Here is a 20,521-nt window from a genome sequence, read left to right as displayed (position 1 = left end):
TTTCTTAGAGCTGCCTACCTCAGCCCAGGCAACCAGAAATGAACTTTCCTAACTAATTTGGTAGTCTCCCCAGGTACCTTAACTTCCTATTGTCCCCAGACAAGCCTCCCAAAACTCTGGGAGGATTGCCTGGCCAAAGCACTCCTTTATGCCTTTTGCATACTCTATGCCTTTTGCTAACTTTAAGAGCTCAGGTAAGAGCTGAACAAAAACTCTCTAAAGTTCTTGCCAAACAAAAATCCCCTACCCCTAATCCTGACAACATTGTGCCTTTAACTCCCTCTTCCCTTCTCTGTTACCCTCCACCTTATTGTCCTCCTCCTTGCCAACAGCCTCAGCAAAATCCAAATCCCTCCCCACTGTTGGCTTCTGCAAAACACCCTTCCCCTTCCTCCTGATATCCATCAGCACATGTGCCTCTTCTAACCCAAAACCCTCTCCAAATCCCCCATCCCCAGCCTCAAACATGCTCTTGCACTCTTGCTTCCACCCAATACCTCCCAAGACCACTTCTCACCCTATACTAGCCCTCTATGAGGTAGCAGGCATTGAAAGACCTGTTTATGTTCATGTCTGTCTTTCAATTAATGATCTGAAGTGTATTGAACATGAGATCAGGAAAGAGTTCATCCGTGTTACTCAAATGTATGCATCACTTGGGGGGACATTTACCTCATCCTCTCATCCACTTTCATGGATGATGAGAGGGAATACATTTGACATTCAGCCAAAAATCATGCTGAGTTGTATCAAACAGGTCAACTATAAACATCTCAAGGAAATTACTCAGGGGGCAGATAAAAACCCAGTCCTTTTTATGAACTGCCTTTCAAAGGCCATGATCAAACACACAAACACCAGCCCTAACTCCCCAAGGGCCTTATACTCCCACACCTCCACATCATTTCCCAGTCTTACATAGATATTTGTCAAAAGCTCCAAAAATTAGAAAATGGACCCGAAACACCCCCAAAAAGAGCTTGTAGACCTTCCCTTTAATGTTTCCAACAACCGGGATAAGGAACAAAAAACTTAGAAAGAAAAGCAGGCTAAAGCCAGATATCAGATTCTGGCCTCCCTAGTTTGACCTCCCACTAACAAGCCTGAAAAAGGCTTCACCCCACACCCACCTAGCAGCTGTTTCCACTGTGGCAATCAGGGTCACTTGATAAAGCTTCCCCTAATCACAGTGTGGGTAAAATTGTAACATTTCCAGAATATCTCACCTGGCTTTGGTGCATTTGAATATCCTCAGGGGTGGAGACAAGTTCATCTCCATGTCAAAGGGTAATTATCTGGGCAACTGAGGGCGTGTCTGAACCAGAGAGTTTAAAGGGAGGGGCTTGCTTGCTTGCTTCTTCAGAAGCAGATTTGAGAGATGGCCCTGGACTACAGTTTGTAAGCAATAAATGGGTTTTAAACTATTTCCCCCTTTGACTGATTTCAGTTTTTAGAGGTATTTTGCCCCAGGATTTCCTCTCCCCAAAGTTACATCTGGTGGCAGTCGGCAGGTGCATTTGACCCCAAAATCTGTCATAATGGGGACGATTTTGGGGAGGGCTGTTCCTGTGGATGGTGGGGAGGCCCCAGTGGATGCAGCAGCAGAGGGTACCACTACACCTGTTATTATTCCCCCAACCTGTGGGGCTTTGTGGATAAAATGAGAGTTCCTGTGGCCAGGATTCTCACCTGCCCATGGTTGACTAGCTCACTGCACACCTGTGGGCAATACATGGCTGCTGACTCTATAAAAAGAGCTCTGCCCGGTGCTCTGGGCACAATATTGTGGCAGGCTTGCAAGGCTGCAAGAGAGCAGAGGCAGAGAGCAAGTCAGGTAATAAACCCTTTCACCCCAAGAACATTTTGCTGTCAATTTCTTTGGTTACACTGAATCCGTAGGGAACTTGCCTGGGGCTGAAACCCATTAGCAAGACAGGCTTCCAAGTTGGGAAACCCTAGTGGGGAATTGGTCTAGGGGAAAGTACCTCTTAAAGAGGTGGGGCCTTCCCCAGAACTCAGCAAGTGTTGAAACACCGTAAGCTGCAGAATTAGCCCTTCATGAGTTGGAAGATGGCTTGGAGTACATAGGGGGCCATGTAGCAGCTGGCATCATAAGGTTTATTTTCATTGAGATAGTAGAAAATGTCATACAGGAGAAAGAGGATTATCAATGGACTTAGGTGGGAGAGAGACACACTTCAGCATTGCTTGGAGGAGCTGGACAATAACCTATGCGATACTGTTGAAGAAGAGAGACAGTTACTGAAAAGGCAGGTCATGCTCCTAGAAGATTCCTTAGCAGCGGTGAGGGGGAAGATGTCAGGAAAAGCCATGTTGCAGGAGGCCATGGGGGCGGGGTATAAAAAGTAGTGCCTTCAGCCCCAGAAATGGTGGAGGAGGAGCCATTGGTGGAGAAGCTGGAGGGAGAAGAGGAGGAGGCAGGGCCATCGGCAGATCTGCTACCCAGGCCACTGCCAGAGGTACCATCTTCTGTTTTAAAGGGCTGCCCAGCTGTAATTAAGAAAATAAAAATGAAACAACTGTTGGCTCCTCAGGGGGAGGAGCAGCCACCTCCCCAGGTTGTGGAGCACTCCATGCTCCGTCCTATACACAGGATGAGCTGGTGGACAAGAGCGTCTGGTATAGGCAGAGGCCATTGAAATCTCTGCCTACATGACTTTTACATCTCTGGGATACGGGGGTGGAAAACGTTGTGTCAGGTACTGAGATGAGTAGAATGGCTTCCCTGACGACTCACCCTTCCCTCCAGCACTGGTTGCAAAATTCTCGTAACAATTCAGGGAATCAGACACACCTGGAATGGCTGACAGCTGCCATCAGGATAGTTTGGCCTAATCAGGGTGATTTACCATATTTTCCCAGTAGTTGGAAAACATGCTGAGGTCCAACAGGTACTGTAGGAACTGGGTATGAAAAGCATCACCTACAATATGGACCCTCAGGGCCCTGATGAGGAGGTGTCCACTATAGGAATGAGAAAACTGGTGCTGCATACAGCTTCCCCATCTCTCTTGTCCCCCCCCCCAACAGAGGGAAACCCATAAGAGAGGCTACTCATACTTTGCAGATCTGGGAGAGGTTGAAACAATAATTGCATGGAGGGAAGTATGGGCCATGACTGAAAGGAGAAGTGCAAAAGGCTCCGTGAAGGTCTCAAGGACCCCGATGTGGGTTGATTTGATAAAGTCCAGAGTAGTGAAAGAAAAACTCGATGGGCAGCTCAATAGAACATTGTTAGAACTGTGGCACCAATTAAAGCCAGAGCAGTAGTTCCAGCCACTGAGGTTCAGGACACACAAACCAGAGTCGAGGCCTCATGCCCAGCCTGTGTCCCTACAAAATTTCATGGGAAACAGTACTCAGAATTGGCTTGAGCCCTAATCCTCACAGGAGAGTGATTGGGCATCATGATTCAGCTGAGGGGGTTTAAAGTCCCCTCTCTAGGGCACATGGTGTGGACCAGAGACCCCATGTAGAATTAGCAATTCATTGGTTCCCTGTGAATGTACAATGTGCCCTGGAGCTTGTGGGCACAGGAGCTGAGTGTTCTTTGATTCATAGCAACACTGAGCATTTTCCTGGGACTCTTGCTGTGACAGATGTCAATGGCGGTAAGGCAATTAGAGTGAAGAAAGCCCAAATCTCATTGGGGATAGGGTGTTTATCCCCAAAGGAGCGTACCGTGTACATTTCTCCCATCCCTGAATATATTTTGGGGGTAGATATGCTGCAGTGCCTATGGTTACAGACCACTGCAGGTGAGTTCAGACTGAGGGTACATGTGGTAAAGGCAATTCTTAGAGGAAATGCTAAGCACCCATCTGTAGCTCTGTGTTTACCTTGGCAGATGACAAATACTAAGCAGTATAAATTGTATTGGGGGGGCACAAGGAAATCAGAGAAATTCTATAGGCATTGGAGAGGGTGGGCATCATAAGGCCCATTCATAGTCCTTTTAATTCCCCAGTGTGGTCAGTGAAAAAGCTAGACAGCTCCTGGTGTATGACTGTAGACTACAGGGAATTGAATAAAGTCACACTTCCTTTGCATGCTGCTGTCCACTGTCTAGCAGACATTCTGGACAACCTCACCACGAACTGGGAACCTATCATTATGTAGTAGACTTTGCTAATGCTTTCTTCTGTATTGACATAGCACAGAAAAGCCAGGAATAGTTTGTCTTCACACAGGAAGGCCAGCCATGGACATTCACCGTCCTTCCACAGGGATATCTCTATCATCCCACCATCTGTCATGGACTTGTAGCCCAGGACTCGACCACATGGAGGAAACTGCAAACAGTGCTGTTGTATCAGTGCATTGATTATATTATGCTCACATCTTATTCTCTTTCAGATTTAGAAGGGGCAGTTCCTAGACTGTTGCAACATCTACAGGAAAACAAATGGGCTGTGAACAGTACCAAGGTTCAGGGACCCGGTTTGTCTGTGAAATTCTTGGGGGTTGTCTGGTTGGGTAAAACTAAATTGTTCCTGAAGCAGTTATAGACAAGGTCCAGGCTTTCCCCACCCCTACCACTGTGGCAGTATTACAGAAGTTTTTGGGTCTTTTGAGCTACTGAAGAGTATATATCCTGCACTTGGCCTAAATTCTAAAGCCCTTATACCGGTTGGTACAGAAGGGCATCAGGTTGGCCTGGGATGAGACATGTGCAGATGCTTTTACTACTGCCAAGTGGGCAGTCGAGGGTGTACAGGCCTTGAATGTAATGGACTCATCAAGGCCCTGTGAACTATATGTTCATGGAACTGAAGATGGTTATGGATGGGGTCTTTGGCAGTGGCTTGAATGGACATGCCAACCTATTGGATTCTGGTCACAACTATGGAAAGGAGCAGAGGTCCAGTATATCTTGATAGAGAAGCCCAGAGCCCATTGTTGGAACAGCTCCGACCATTTTAATAAGTACCTATCCCATCATAGGATGGGTGTGAGACTGGACCCAAATGTCAGAGTGGCATGGCACAGACAGCTACAGTCGCCAAATGTGGCACATATTTACAGCAGTGCATAATCTCTCTACTAGCCCCTTAAGTGGAGAATGCCAATGTTTATTGGGCCAGTGACCAATACCAGTGGAAATCAGGTACAACTTGCTTTTCAGCCCTTGGTAGCCAAGACTCCTTATCATGAGGGAAAAGCCCCTATACCTGAAGATGCTTGGTATACAGATGGCTCTAGTCATGGGCAGCCCCTGAAGTGGAGGGTTGTAGCTTTCCATCCTAAGGCTAAGACAATATGGATGGAGGATGTAGAGGGGAAGAGCAGTCAGTGAGCTCAGTTGTGGGCAGTATGGCTCCTGATCACCCAGGAGCCTTCCCCCATAGTTGTCTACACTGACAGCTGAGCTTTCCATTGGGGCTTGACTCTGTGACAACAGACATGGTATCATGCCAACTGGATGGTTGGTCACTGGCCCCTTTGGGGGCAAGTGTTTTGGCAAGACCTATGGGCCGCTGGTCAGACTAAGACTGTCACTGTATATCACGTGACTGGTTATTTTTCTTTGGCATACCCAGGAAATGATGAAGCAGACACATTGACCCAGGTGCATTGGCTAAAAGGAAAGCCTGCCTCTGATGTGGCCCCATGGCTACACCAGCATTTGTTGCACGCTGGCAAAAGACAATGTCGGTTGTAGCCTGTCAGTTGGGCTTGCCATTGACCTTTGAAGATGTCATCAGAGCCCAGAAGGAGTGCTTGTGTGTTCTAAGAAGGACTTACACTGAGTCCCACAGCAACATGGGACAATAGTAAGGGAACCAGTACCCCTTGTCAGGTGGTAAATAGGCTATATTTGGCCTCTGCCCATATCAGAAGGATATCGGTATGCCATGACTTGTGTGGCATGGCTTTTGGACTATTGGTTGCTTTTCCTGCACATCATGCAGATCAGCAAACCACCAAGAGGGGCCTAGAGTGTCTCTTTGCAGCTTTTGGCCGGCCATAGGTGATTGAGAGCAATCAAGGTACCCACTTTACTGGACATGTGTTAAAAGAATGGGTCAGCAATTTGGAATAAAGTAGAAATTTCATGTACCATATAATCCTACCAGGGCAGGCATGATAGAGAGGCATAACTTTTTGTTAAAATCTGGCCTGAAGTTGGACACCAGTAGTCTACATGGTTGGTCAGTTTACCTATGGACAGTACTTTAGCGTATGAATGAGAAGCCACGTGAAGGAGCTTTGAGTCCTGTGGATATGCTCACATCCTTTGCTGCCTCTCTTTTACAGTTGTATGTCCAAACCAAAGAAGAGGTATTGAAACCAGGATATAGCCAGCAGAGCAACATCCTGCTGCCAGCTCCTGATGCCAGCTCCTACTGCATTAAGCCCTGGAGACACTATTGAATGGAACTTGCCCTGGACATTTTGACACATGGGTGAGCAATGGCTGGCCCTTCTGGCACCTTGGAGAAAAGGCCTGGAAGCTGGCCTCGTGTGTATTCCTGGAGTAATAGCTGAATGGCCCCCAAAGATCATGGTAGTGTACCCAAAACATCCAGGATGTAAGGTCATCTTGCAGGGAAGTTTTGTTTTACCTTTATGGCCAGTGTATGTACATCCTTTAGCCCTATATATTGACCCATCTGTAACTCCCACAGGGATAGGGGTGAAAGTCTTGTACACTAGACCAGGGCTAGGTCCCATTCCTGCCACTGTTTTATCACAAGACCACTCTCTTGTATGTATCCTACCTGATAGACAAGATTTCCTTATGCTGGCATCATTAAAACATGTATCTTATCACCCTTAAGGTTATTTTCTCCTACAGTCCTTGTGGCTTGAATGGGACCCCTGGCTGCAGCTGCCATGTGATGATTGCTCTGAACCCTCAGCTACTGCCTGCCTGTGGAATGATGAGCTTTGGACTTAATCTGCATAAGACTTTGAACCTAGCTGAATCCTCTGGCTTGAGGATTGTCATGATTTTATTGCTGTTGCTATTGTTATGTCATTAGTCTGGTTACAATGCTCCAGTTTCTCACCCAGGAACCATTCCCAAAGAGGAGGAATGAGTAGATTGTAAAGTGAGATTCTGGAGGGGTGGCCTGTGGGTAAAATTGTAACATTTCCAGAATATCTCACCTGGCTTTGGTTCATTTGCATATCCTCAGGGGTGGAGAGAAGTTCATCTCCATGTCAATGGGTAACTACCTGGGTAACCGAGGGTGTGTATGAACCAGAGAGTTTAAAGGGAGGGACTTGCTTGCTTGCTTCTTCAGGAACAGAGAGAGACGGCCCTGGACTGCAGTTTGTAAACAATAAATGGGTTTTAAACTTTGTCTCCCATTGACTGATTTCGGTTTTTAGAGGTTTTTTGCCCCAGGATTTCCTCTCCCTGGACTTATATCCAGGCATCCTACAAAGCCATGTCCAAACTGCAGACAGCAGTGTCACTGGAAAGTGGATTGCACTCTAGGGAAGTCACCCCTTCCCTTGAGTTATCTCCTCTCCAGGCAAACAGATACATCTAGAGAGGACCTGGTGGCCCTCATGGCCTTGTCTTCAGTGACCAAATTACAGGGTCTGGTTTCCAAAACCCCCTCCATGATGACACCAGCAGAGCCATGGGTAACAATGGTGGTGGCCGGATGTCAGGTTTCTTTCTTGGTTGACACGGGGACCAGCCTCTCTGTGCTTACTGAATACTTGGGACCTTTGCTCCCTTCCTCTGTCTTGGTTCTTGGAATTAAAGTTTTAATAGAAACACCAGAAACACCAGGCCAAACCCCTCCTTTATGTTGTTCCTTGGTCCATACTACTTTGACTCACTCATTTCTGGTAATCCTCCACCTTGGGGGCAAGGCAGGCAGTCTTGACTGATATGCTCCCAAAGGGAAGCTGCTATCCTGGGTGGGGATCAGTGCAATTAATTTCTTATGTTAATTTTGCAGAATTACCCAGAGGACTGATAAGATACTTTTTCTACCTCTGGATGGTACTGCTAAAAATTAATTGATTTAAAGACAAGTGCTTGGAAAAATTGGTCACTGCAAAACTTCCAGAACTTCTGAAAGAAGGTACTCAGCATTAATTCTAATCTTTGTTTAACTAAAACAGACATGTCCTTATGGTTATCAGCTGTCTAGGTTTACCTAAAGTCATTTAAGTTGATGTTATCTGTTAAATCTTTCAAAAAATTGCTTAAAGAGAGGCTTGTCTTTGTCTAATGTTTGATGAAACTTTTGTTTGTAACAGCATAGTTGTTGGGAATGAGTAAATTAAATAAGTGTAGTAATAAACTTCTTAATAATAATTGTATGTTACCGTGTGTATATGTAAAAACAGCTTATGAATCTTTGTGGTAACCTGAAACCTTAAAGTTTTGCTAAGTTAAGTAATAAGTCGAATTAATGAATTAAGTCACTCCCAAGTAATATAAAATAATGAAACATTAATTACTGATTGCCAATATAAAGAATGCTAGTATAACAGTTTACAATAGCCTACCTCTCAGTGTTCCCTAAAAATTAAAGTTCATAATGGTTTCAAGTTCTAATTAAAATTACTGAAAATAATAAAGTAAACATCTCTGCATGATAGAAAAGATGTGTGTTTTGATAAGGGAAGGTGAAAGGAATGGAAATTCATTTTATTGAGGGTAAAAGAAGGTAACTGCTCTAAAGTACAGCTATTTTTTTTAAAGAGGGAGAATTCTGAATGTAAAAAAGTTGGAGACAGTTTGTGGTAGAATTTGATATGGTTATGCCCTGAGATTAAAGCAAGTAAGTCTTGATATGAAGTACACAGCAAAATTAGAATTTTGTTTTCTGTTTGTTAAAAGTACAAAGTTTTCTTGAACTATTAGTCTGCTCTGAATATTGAAAAGTTGTGAAGGGTTTTTCTAATTGTATCAAAATTATTTCTCATGTTTAATAGCTCAGTGAGTTGTCTATGTATTTAAGAAAATGAAATCTTAATATTAAGAGATAAAAGCTAAGTTTATATGTTACAGAAATACCCAAACATCCTTATGTCAACTGTCTTATAAGCTCTTTAACCATTCCCATTTCTAAGTCTTTTGTCATTTGTAGTTACTGTTTTACTCCTGAATGAGTAAAGAACTAGATTCAAGCAGATCAAAAATTAGTTACATGAAATTAAGTAAACTGTGGAAGATTACTTAAATTTTTATGCAAATATCACTAATCTCTTAAGCAGAAAAAAAAGTGCCTGTTTTAACCTTTTTCTCTTAAGCTATCTTACAACAGTTTAGTCAGAATTGAAACATTTATCTTTCTCTACCTAATCCCCCCAGAATTTAGTGACTCTCAATGGCTATTTTCCTATTTTATGGCAATGTTTTATTTGCATAAGTTCAATAGGAATCTGCTGTCCTTGTGATAAGACCAACTGAAAACACTGGTTATATTGCCAAGGCTTTGACTGGAATATTTGAGACATGTGCATAAACTCAGATATAAACAGACAGCTTTAAGGAACTAAGATTGAATTTATGGAGCCAATGAAGCCTCTTGAAAGAATTGGCCTGGTACCTTGCTTGCAGGGTTCCCAGCAGCCTTTCCAGTTAAGTAAGGAAGGTCACTTCCTGGCAGGTGCAGGGACTTCAAAATATCTTGGGGACCTTGAGAAGAGAGGATAGGAATTCACCCAAATCTACAGGTACTGCTGGCAAAACCTGATGGCAAGTGTGGCTTGACTGTCCTGGCCTTAAGAGGCCTTTAAAAGCTCCATCTGAAATTCCTTATACACACTTCCTGTAAAGCACACTTAAAGAGTCTGTGCCATCAATGGCTGTTATTGCTGCACTTATATAAATAATCAGGCCAACTGTTTTAATGCTAAACTTATTTTATATTAATAAAAATTAGGGTAATTTTAGAAAGAATTGTTTCAATAGTACAGCCTTATCACTGTTAGATTCTAATACTGTTCATTGTAAAATAGACTAGATCCTGGATTCTAGTTTTCTCAGAGTATCTGGCTATGACTCCAAATGTTTCAGTTTTCTCCCATCATTTCAATTAGAGTTTTACTATTTCTAGTCCTCATATTCAGCCATTCATTCTTAATCTCTTTGTCAAATTTTTGTTTCCTCCAGTAAAAAAATGTCCAATTCCAGATGTTGCTCAGAAGGGGATTTCAATCCCCCTTAATGCTGATGAGGACAAACACAGCAATCCCACCACTTAGTTGCATCCTCCTTTTATGTGCCCTTGCTCATGTTTGCCTCTGCTAAAACTGCTCATGACCCCTCCTTTCCCTGACAAGCAGCAAGGAACTGCTGGACACACAGGCAGGGATAATGCCCATTCTCAGCAGGAAGCAGTTACAGAAGAGTGACTAATGCCCACTTTTCCTTGAAAGATTTCAAGGGTCCACATTCCTTGAGGGGTGAATGAGGTGGAGAAGAGACATGGGACAAGCATCATGATTAACTTTTCCTGCCTTTAATGAAAAATGCTGCGATATAAACAGTACAAATAGAACAGGAGGAACTCCATCTTAAGGCTAAGATTCCATTTTAAAAAGCAAAGAGTTGGAAAGTGAAATTCCTAACATATTCTCTGTAATCAGACAATAGCCCAACAGCTTATCTTAAGGCATGGCAGGAAGTCTTAATTTATATGTCCTCACCTCTTTGGCCAAGCACTACAAAAGGACCTCCAATCTCTCAACTGTGCCCCTAGCTGCCTGCTCCAGTGAGTCGATGACCTTTTGCTTTGCAACCCCTCAAAAAATGATTATATATCCCACACTAACTCCCTCCTTAGATTCCTGGGGAAAAGGGATACTGTGTCTCAGAACACAAAGCTCAACTAGTACAGCAAAATGTCACTTACCTTGGTCTTGACCTCACCCCTTCCACTTGCTGCATACCCACCTTCCAAAACCAAGCTATTAATAATCTCCCTCTACCCACCAAAAGGTGAGATCTTCCTTCCTTTCTAAGGTTTCTTAGTTATTTTAGAGTCTAAAATAGACTCCAGGTTCAAAATTTCTCACCCATTGCAAAAACCCTTTACAAAGCATCCCATAGGGATCCCCAAGAAAGAGTGCCAGAGACAGGCTTAATTCCTGCTGCTTTCTGGGTTAAGTGAGCACTCCTCAAGGCACCTGCTTTGACTTTATCTAACCCTAACAAACCTTTCTTTTCTTAACCAGCAAAAAGGGACAAGCATTAGGGCTACTCACAAAATCAGCTGGGGACTTCCTCGAGCCTGTTGCCTATTTGACCAAACAACTTGACCTTGTGATTAAAGGCTGGCCTCTCTGATTACAGGTCCTAGTGCCAGCTGCACTCCTTATCCCTGAAGCCAAAAAATTGCCTTCCACCAACCCCTATAAGTACACTCCTCACACAAACTCTCTGACCTCAGCTACTGGCTCTAACCCTTCTCTCCCCAGCCCAAGTACAACCCTCAGTTACCTTCTACCTTTCCTGGCCGCATTCACCTTTATCACCCGCCTTTTTCTTTTCCTTCCCTGCTTAAATAACCTATTCCAAAGATTTTTACAAGATCAAATGGAAGCCATCTCCCAGGCAACTACTCAAGAACACCTCCAAATGGCCTTCCTGCTTCAAAATATCAGAAAACCCCCTTCATTGCCCCTCTCAGCAGGAAGTAGCCAAGAGAAGAATGGTGACCCATCTTCCTATACCGTTTTAGAGCCAGGAATGATTGAATCAGGAGCTGAGTACCTCCGTTTGAATAAGCCCACCCACCATCTCAGAAAGACCTAGGTGTCATCTTACCTAGGCTACAAGCATTCACCAGAGGACACGCGAGCAAGCCACAAGCCCACCTTTCCCCTGACCCCTCCCCTCAAAAATCCCAATGTGAACCCTGGCCATAAAAAGTCTTTTGACCTTTTAGAGGCCCCTTTTCCTTTGTTGTAATGGCCAGAACAGAGGGGTCCCTCTCAGGTTTAGCAATAAACCTGCTTGGACTGTTGAGTTCTCATCCCCTCTTTTTCTTTCACCTATTCCCTCTTTTTTCTTTCAGAAACAAATGGCCAGCTCTTTGCAGTGATATAAAAAGCAGCAAGAAGAGTCCCATCCCCAAAGTGTTGCTCTTTCCTTAGTTTGCCACTTTTTAATATAAAGGATTAAAGGCTCTTGTTAGAATATAAATGTTATCTTAAATGGGGAACATATTATGCAATCATCTTCCTCAGCCATCTCAACTAGTTATTCCTTGGGCAAGGTCCAGAGAAAATGGGACAGAAGACAGACAAATATTGATGGTGGGAGGGAAAGGAATACCCAGTAATGATAAGTAGAAAGAGGAAATTGAAAACAAGAGTATTTTTCCCCAGATATTTCTGCCAGTAGAGAAGAACTGAGATAGGGGGCATAGATAATATGTAGACCATCTGCCAAAGACAAGGAAAGTACCATAAGACTTTAATCTCAACCTCCTTTACTGTATCTGCCTCCTGTTTGCCTGCTTGGACATACTAATTTGGGGGATACAAGCATATCATCCTAGAAGTCCAGATCATATACTGGTGCTCTGCCTGTGATCCTGATCATAAGGACAACTGCTCCTGAATGGGAGAATTACAGAGCTAGTGCCTTTTTTTCCTCCTTTAATAAATCATTAACAATGGAAACCTCAGTGCTTCTTCCACTGCTGGGCAACCACAAAGTCTACTTCCATCCTCATTTTCTCTTTGTGCTTCATGCTTTCTAATTGTTATTCGTGGTGAGCCTAGTTACTTGGGCTTAAATTTAAATATATTTAATCTTGGCTTTAGGCATGACCAGGGCTAGTTCTGCTGAAATCTGAGTTTTAAGATTTACTGGGCAAACTGCTTAGAATTCCAAAGGAGTCTCTAAGCCTCCTTTTGGCCCTGCAGGTCTAGTGAACAGTGAGGTGAGATTTCTAGATCCTATTACCTCCCTCTCACAATTGCCCATGATATGTGCATCAATATTGCCTACATCCATGAAGATAAGAGAGTGAAGTATTGAGGGCAATAGAGAAGTTTTTACAGTGAGGAGCAAATTGTCAGGCCTCCAGAACAGACACTGTCAGTTGCATGGGTAATGAGTAGAAAATATTAATTCCCAGCCTCACCTAATTCCCTCACCTTCCCTCTCTGGTGCCCTGGCCTAGCTTCATGCCTTGCAAGTGTTAGGGGGTCATTGTGTATTTTCCTTAGTTCTTGCCCCTGCTGCAACAAAGAATTGAAGGGCAGAGACACAGTATTCAAGCAGAGTACGTTTTATTTAAAGTTACTTAAAGAGACAAAAAATACAGGTGACCTCAGGTAGGAGAGGCACCCTGAAAGTTTGGAGAGAGAAAGTTTAAGGCTACACACTCAGAAAGTACATGCGACCTCAAAGAGAAGAAAACCCTGAAAGGCTGGAGAGAAAGTTTATGCACTTAAAACGTATGGGTGACCTTAGAGAGATTTACGCCCTGAAAGGTTTAGTGTCTGGGCTTTTATAGGGGGTTGAGGATTTTCATGAATGTGACAGAGGGCTAGGGGTGTGGACTTGTTAAGTAGTCCTAGAATGTTCATCCTTGATGAACATTAAGTCTCTTCTTATCAATCTTCCAGATAGTACTGCAAAATTAACATAAGAAATTTACTGCTCTGGTTCCCTCCCAAGATAGTAGCTTCCCGGTCTGGGAGCATATAAATCAAGACTGCAAGCCCTTCCTCCAAGGTGGGCTGAGTTATTGTCTGTTTGCTAAAGAGTATGTTAAGAACCTTACTTCTTAACTTCTTGGGTTTTAAAATGCAGATTTAGCTTCAAGGTGGAATTTTTCCTGTCTTTATTATGCTGTTTACAGCTGGGCCTTTTAGCAGGCCAAAGTAAATCTTACAATGACATGATCTAATTGACACAATTAAGACATGATTTGTGCTCAGATACTTTTCCATATCTGGGGAATAGTCAAACATTCTAGGCCAAGCTGCTCCTGGCCTTTCGAGCTTTATCTAATGAATTCATTAACTCTGAGTCTTTTCTGGGTTTCCAGTTTTAACTGGTTAACATTTTGAGTCGCATGTAGTGGGCTTTACTAACCTTAATCCTCTCTCCTCCCCACTCTTACCTATTTTCCTGCCTAACACAGGGACATTATTATTTCAGAAAATGCATTTTTAAAATTCATATCATCTCTTCAAAAAGGAAACCACATGATCCTAAAGGAAGTGTAGTATAGTTACAAAGGTTCTACCAAAAGAGATACAAATGACAGGATAATTTGGCTTTCTGTTGATTGTTCTGTTTCAGATTAAGCCATGATTCAGCTAGAAGAAATGAACACATAGGTGGGTTTAAATGAGAATAGAACTTCAGCCTCATCAAAGTTGGCTAATACCTGGATACTTTCTGGCTGTCACAGACTGCCTTGAATCTGTGCCTCTCTGTCCATATTCAATGTAAAACTTAATGATAGAATCTGCACCTGAATACCACCTTTTGAATAAATCCACCTACCATATCAAAGAGACCTAGGTTTCATCTTAGGCTACAAGCATTCACCAGAGGACACATCAGCAATCCAGAAGTCCACTTTCCCCTGACCCCTCCCCTCAAAAAGCCCTTGCCATGAAAAGCCTCTTGACCTGTTAGACACCCTCTCTTTTTTCCCTCGTTCTGCTGGCCATGACAGAGGGGTCCCTCTCAGACTCAGCAATAAACCTGCTTGGACTGTTGAGTTTGCATCTCCTCTCTTCTTTCGTATGGTGCAGAAACCCAGGAGCAGAAAGCCGAGAGCATGGGCTCTTCTGCAGCCTAGAAAGCAGCTCAGTCAGGGCTAATGCCTAGATCCTGAGAGCTTCCTGTGTCTCACCCCATTTCTCTTCCCTCCCTCACCCAATACCCCTTAATGAACTCCAGTCCAGGGCCACCTTGGCAGACCTCAATCTACACATCCACCACTGGCTATTAATCCATTGCAATTCCCAGGAGGGTAAAATTTTGGTCTCTCATCAGCTTTCTCTTAGTGCCAAAAGTTGATCTGGATCCCCTTTCCTTTATCCTTTCTCTTCCTCTCTGTTCACCAGTTGAGAACACCATTAGGGGACCTCCTGCACTCTGACTGAGGGGACGCTTCCTTTCGGTGTGCAGGACAGTCCAGCTCCAGGAGCCTCCCATTGGAGACATCTCAGCGGCATGCTTCCCAAACCCCAGGCACCCTTTCTCATCCTCCCACAATGGGCAATTCTCCCTCAAAGACATCGGGAGACACCACTCTCAGCTGTATCCTATGTAATCTTTCCCAATTGGGATTAAAAGGAGACATTAAACCAAAAAATTTGGTCTTTTATTCTACTTTCATGTGACCTCAATATAAACTCAAAAGTGGGTTATGCTGGCCAGTTGAGGGCCTTTTGATGTCCAAATTCTCCAAGATCTTAATAACTTTCTCCAGAGCACTGGCAAATGGTCAGAGGTCCCCTATATCAAAGGCTTCTTCACCCTCCACGAGCACCCCTCACTTTGTTCTTCCCTTTCCTCTCTTCAAATCCTTCTCACTGAACAACCCCCCTACCCCTACCCTGACAACATCATGCCTATACCCCCCTCTTCCCTCCTATGTTTATGAGCTTGACCCAGCTGATGACCCTCCACCTTATCATCTTCTTCCTCTCCAACAGCCTCAGCAGAATCCAAATCCCTCCCCAGTGTCTGCTCCTCCCAAGCACCCCTCCCCTCTCTTCTTTCACTTAGTAATGAAGGTAGGAGAGGCAAAAGAAAAGGAGAAGAGAATTGCAGTACCACTAGATTCTGGGGTTGATAGCAATCTGGAGAAGCCAGTATAACAGTATTCCTTTTATATTCATGGTAATGCCTCTGGCTGACATCACAATGCTTATTTAAACGTTCTGTTACCTGAGACAGGTCCTTGGTATTACTGCAAGAAAGAATTCAAGAACAGAGACAGAAAAGCCATTGAGCATTAAGAGTTTGCAGAATGAAGTTCAGAAAAAAGATGAGTGCATGCTAGAGAGTTGGGGCGCTGGCAGGTTCAGAGGAGGTGGCATCTGAACGAAAAATAAGGATACTTTTTTATATGAAAGGAGATGAATATTCACTAAGCAGGGTTAGGTTTCAAAGGAAACAGGTGGAGTTTTTTGGAGTCCAGGCTGCTCCACCCTCTCAAAGTATGGAGGCATTTTTTACTACATCTGTTTCCCATTGGAACTGTCCTGGCACAGGGAGATGCAATTTTTGCCATTACTGAATTTTGGGTTGCAATTTGGGTTCGTTTCACCCTCATGTTGGAACTAGTCAGTTTGGGCCAGTCTGTTATTTATATTTTCACTCCACATCCCATAAGAACAGCTTACATGGAATTTGTAGAATATAAGTAAGCACCTTGCCAAATGTAAACACTGTCTGAAGTCCTCCTTCCCCTTCCCTGCTGGTTTCTATCTTCCTACTATAACAGTTTCACAATGTTAGAGTAGATAGAGTACTAACTGTGAGAAAGGAGTTCTGAGTCCTAGTCCTACTGCTGCCACTAACTGTGTGAAGCCTTAGAAGAGCCTCCTCATTTCCCCTCCAACCACAATAAGGTGGCTGGGTAAGGAGACCTCTAAGGCACCTCTGAACTCTAGTGTTTTCTGGGGATGGGCCTGCAATTTTCATGAGCAATCAAAAATCATAATAATCAAAAAATATCCCAATTATGTGGCCCAAAACAAAATTTGCAAATATGCTGTCAGGGCCTAAAGGGAGAGTGGTCTTTGAATTTTATTTCCTCCTTTGAGGTTTATTCTCTTACCTGTAGATCCTTTACCACTACACCCCCAAACTGTACTTGTTGAAATCCTGCCATCCGTTGATACCTAGCTCAAAGGTTAATTTCACAATTGCATTTTCTTTGATACTCTAAAGCAGGAAATAAGCTCTCCTTCTGAGTGACTGTTAACACCCCATCAGCCTCTTTCTTGCAGTACCAATTACAGCTCTTCAACTTGCTTGAGTATGTCTTTTGTCTTTATTACACTGAGACCTGGGACTAGGTCTTACTCATTTTAGTGTCTCTCACACTTTCCTGTACCTACCATGTGGGATGTGTTCAATACATGACATATTAAAAATCTTCAAGCCAGTATTAGGAAGCTTCATATCTCTCTCAAATGTGATAGCAAATTAATGAAGGCACATGAGTATCTGTTGTATTCAGAAATATGAGCCAATTTTTTAATTACTAAAATTTTTTAAATGTTGCATTTTGCAACAATTTCAGACTTATAAAAAGTTGGAAGATTTGTATAAAGAATTCCCAAATACTTTCCATCAGATTCATCATACAGAACCATAGCACAACTATCAAAACTGGGATGTTAACAATGCTCCAATGGTATTATCTATTCTACGACTTTATTTAAATTTCAGCCCCAGCCCCACTTTTTTGCTTTTTGTGATGCAGCATCTAATTCAGTATCACATTTACAGCTGTCATGTCACCTTAGCCTTCTTTAAACTGGAACAGTGTCTTAGCCTTTCTTTGTCTTTCAGAGCCTCGACACCTTTAACAGTACTGGTAGTTATTTTTTAGAATGTTCTCCAATTTATGTTTGTGATCAGATTATGCATTTTGGTAGAAATACCATAGAAGTAATGTGTGCCTTTCAGTGCATTATATCAGGAAACATATGATGTCCGTTTACCCCATTACTGGTGAAGGTATTCACTTTGACCATTTGGTTAATAATTTCTCCACTCTAAATTCATTATATTTTCTCTTGATAATTAATAATTATCTTGTGGGGGATACTCTGAGACTAATTTATTATTCTGGTGTTTACCAAATAGTAATTTTGTATTTCAACATTTATTCTACATTTACTAACTGAAATTCTACTAGTTAATGTTCACTTTCCTTCTATCAAATTTGTTTGCTTATTCAATAATTTCTTTATATCAGTTCTTATTTTATATATACAATGGGTTATAATGCAAGACTGCCATTCTTTATTTTGTTTGAGACAGCTTTTAGAAAGAATTTTCAATTCTGATTTTATTCTGATCTGTTTCCTAGCCTAGAAGTAGACATATGAAGCTCCCATTCTTAATTACAACTAGTCAAAGAACAGGAGGCCTATTTTCCCTAAACAGCATCAAATCATGAGAAGAATAGTACAATATCATATGCACCCAGTGAATATTTAAGACGTGGCTTTTGTTACTTAAGCAAGTAGCTCTGAAGCCTTGATAGAATGAAAGCCCAAATTTCTGTTTATTACAAGTAATTTTCCTTTGGGGCATATGTTCAGGCACTATTCCATTTGTCATGGTGGACTGTAGATATTGAGTACTCAATCAAGTTCTTTGCATGTGAAAATTGTCTAGAGAAACTGCTTACAGAACTAGGAGGTAAATAATGAGGGCATTGCCACAAGATGAGATTGATACACTGGCTTGTACTCCTGTGATGAATTCAGCCTTGCATGAAGGCTACTAAATGCATTCATCTCAGTGTGGATCCTGATTCATTACTGATAACTAGGACAAAAGAGAAAACAGAACTTGGGCCAGGGTTATGGGTCTTTCTGTTGGTAGGAAGAGAGCTTGGAAATAGGAAGAATGAGGAGATAGCTATTTCCATGAGCCATCTCTCTTCCTGTGACTCCAAATGACAGGAACAACCCACGGCTGCCTTCAAAATGGAAAAGCAAGTAAAATAATTAATTACATGAAAAAAGAAGGAAAATATTTTTTTCCTGTATTTCTGGCTTACCTCAAAGCTACAGACTGTAGAGTCACTCTTCAGGTAAAGAAGGTTATTTACTCTAAGCATGATATGATAAAAAGTATCTATTTGGAACCCGGTCCACAGGGTTCTACCAATTTAGGAACTAGAAAATGATTGTGATATGGTAGATCCAGACTGGATTCAGGTTTTGTATGGCTTGAAGTGTATATAATACGGCATGTCCTATTTCATAAAAGTAATAAAGTTGACTTTTTCAAATTTTACACAAGCATGTGACCATGTGAACACATCACTTGGGTGTCTCTCAAAGCTTTGGAAGGCACCTATCCAAGTGAGGAGCCCTGAAGCTTCAACGTGATTAGCTTCACAGTAAATTTAACTCTCAGTGGATCCAGCATGGATTACAAGAGCAACCTGATAGGAGGTTCCAGTAACTTTCCTAGTCTGCTGCAAGCCTATAGGCTTGATTGTCATAGTTATAACCAGATCTAGAAGAGCTGGTATGAAGCTGTACTGTTCCTGTTGGGAATGCAGAAGCACAAGATGTCTTTTATAAAAACTGATTACTCTGTGGAAGCTGTTCCCCTGTGGAAGCTCTTTCCCTGAAGCAAATGATTTGGCGGGTTTCCTATGGCAAGGGAGGGATGGAGGAGAAAAAAGCGGATAAGACAGTGATATGGATGGTTTATATTTCAAAGTACACTAACAAATTCTTTGTAGTTTGTAAGTTTATGGTATTAGCTAAGTGAAGACTTTACAAAAAGGGTTGCATTTCACAATTTTTGAAACTTAAACCTAAATCATTTTTGTCTTCATAATCCTCAGGTTTTGTATTCTGAAATACCTGCCATAGAAAATCCATTATAGCTTTTAGAAAAAAAGTGCTAGAAGTTAAGGTATAACACCTCTGTTAGGCAGAAAGAGAGAAATGAATGGGATGAAAAGGAGAAAGGACCACCACAAAGATGACTCAGGGAGTTGATCAGATAGAGCCAGAAAGCCAGAAATGACTCAGCGAGTTAATCAGATGAAGCCACAGAGTCCAAGAGTGGCTCAGGAAATGTCCAGGTCTCCACAGATAAGAAACTTCAGAAGCACAGACACAGCTCATTTCACCAATCAGAACAAGCCTAGAGGTCTGACAGCTGTCAATTAAGGACCTCACTGCCCTGTGGAAACCACATAAAACCACATAAAAGAAGTCTCAGAATGAGAATCTGGGCCTGTCTTATCTTAGGCAGGCCCATTCTGCTACTCTACGCAGAGTGTATTAAAACTTACTTTGCTTTCTTGACTTGGTTTCTTGTCTCACAATATCTGACTTCCCTGTGACACTGAGCCGATTCCTTTCCTTCCTAACACCTCCATTAGTTTTAACTGATTGTTAGCATTTTGCAGTTACTCACGATCCTTAGAAAGTAATACAAGAGAAGAGTACTCTATTTCACTTCATTTCAAGGCTGCAAAAAGCTTTGGGAAAAAGAAGTGACTAGACTTTCAAAAACTTTCAGAAGGAGAATGGGTATTTCTTACAGAATCAGATTCTCCCAGTTGGGGTATGTGGGCTGATAAACCTGCTATACTAGATATTTGCATATACTTGAAAAACAAAAGGTACAGTGTTCCACACTGGGAAACCTGGCATGAGATGTGTGACCAGACTATTTCCAAATACACTCAGGCTACCAAGGAACACATAGTTCATACCAGTGGTTCTCAAAGTGAGGAAGCACTTGGAACGTTTTTGTAAACTGTTGATGTATAGGCAACATTGCTGAGATTCTGGTGTGGGAGATCTAGAGGAGCAGGCCCAGGAATTT

The sequence above is a fragment of the Manis javanica genome, chromosome X (assembly GCF_040802235.1).
Source record: "Manis javanica isolate MJ-LG chromosome X, MJ_LKY, whole genome shotgun sequence".
NCBI lineage: Eukaryota > Metazoa > Chordata > Mammalia > Pholidota > Manidae > Manis > Manis javanica.
Note: the sequence above shows the minus strand (reverse complement) of the source record.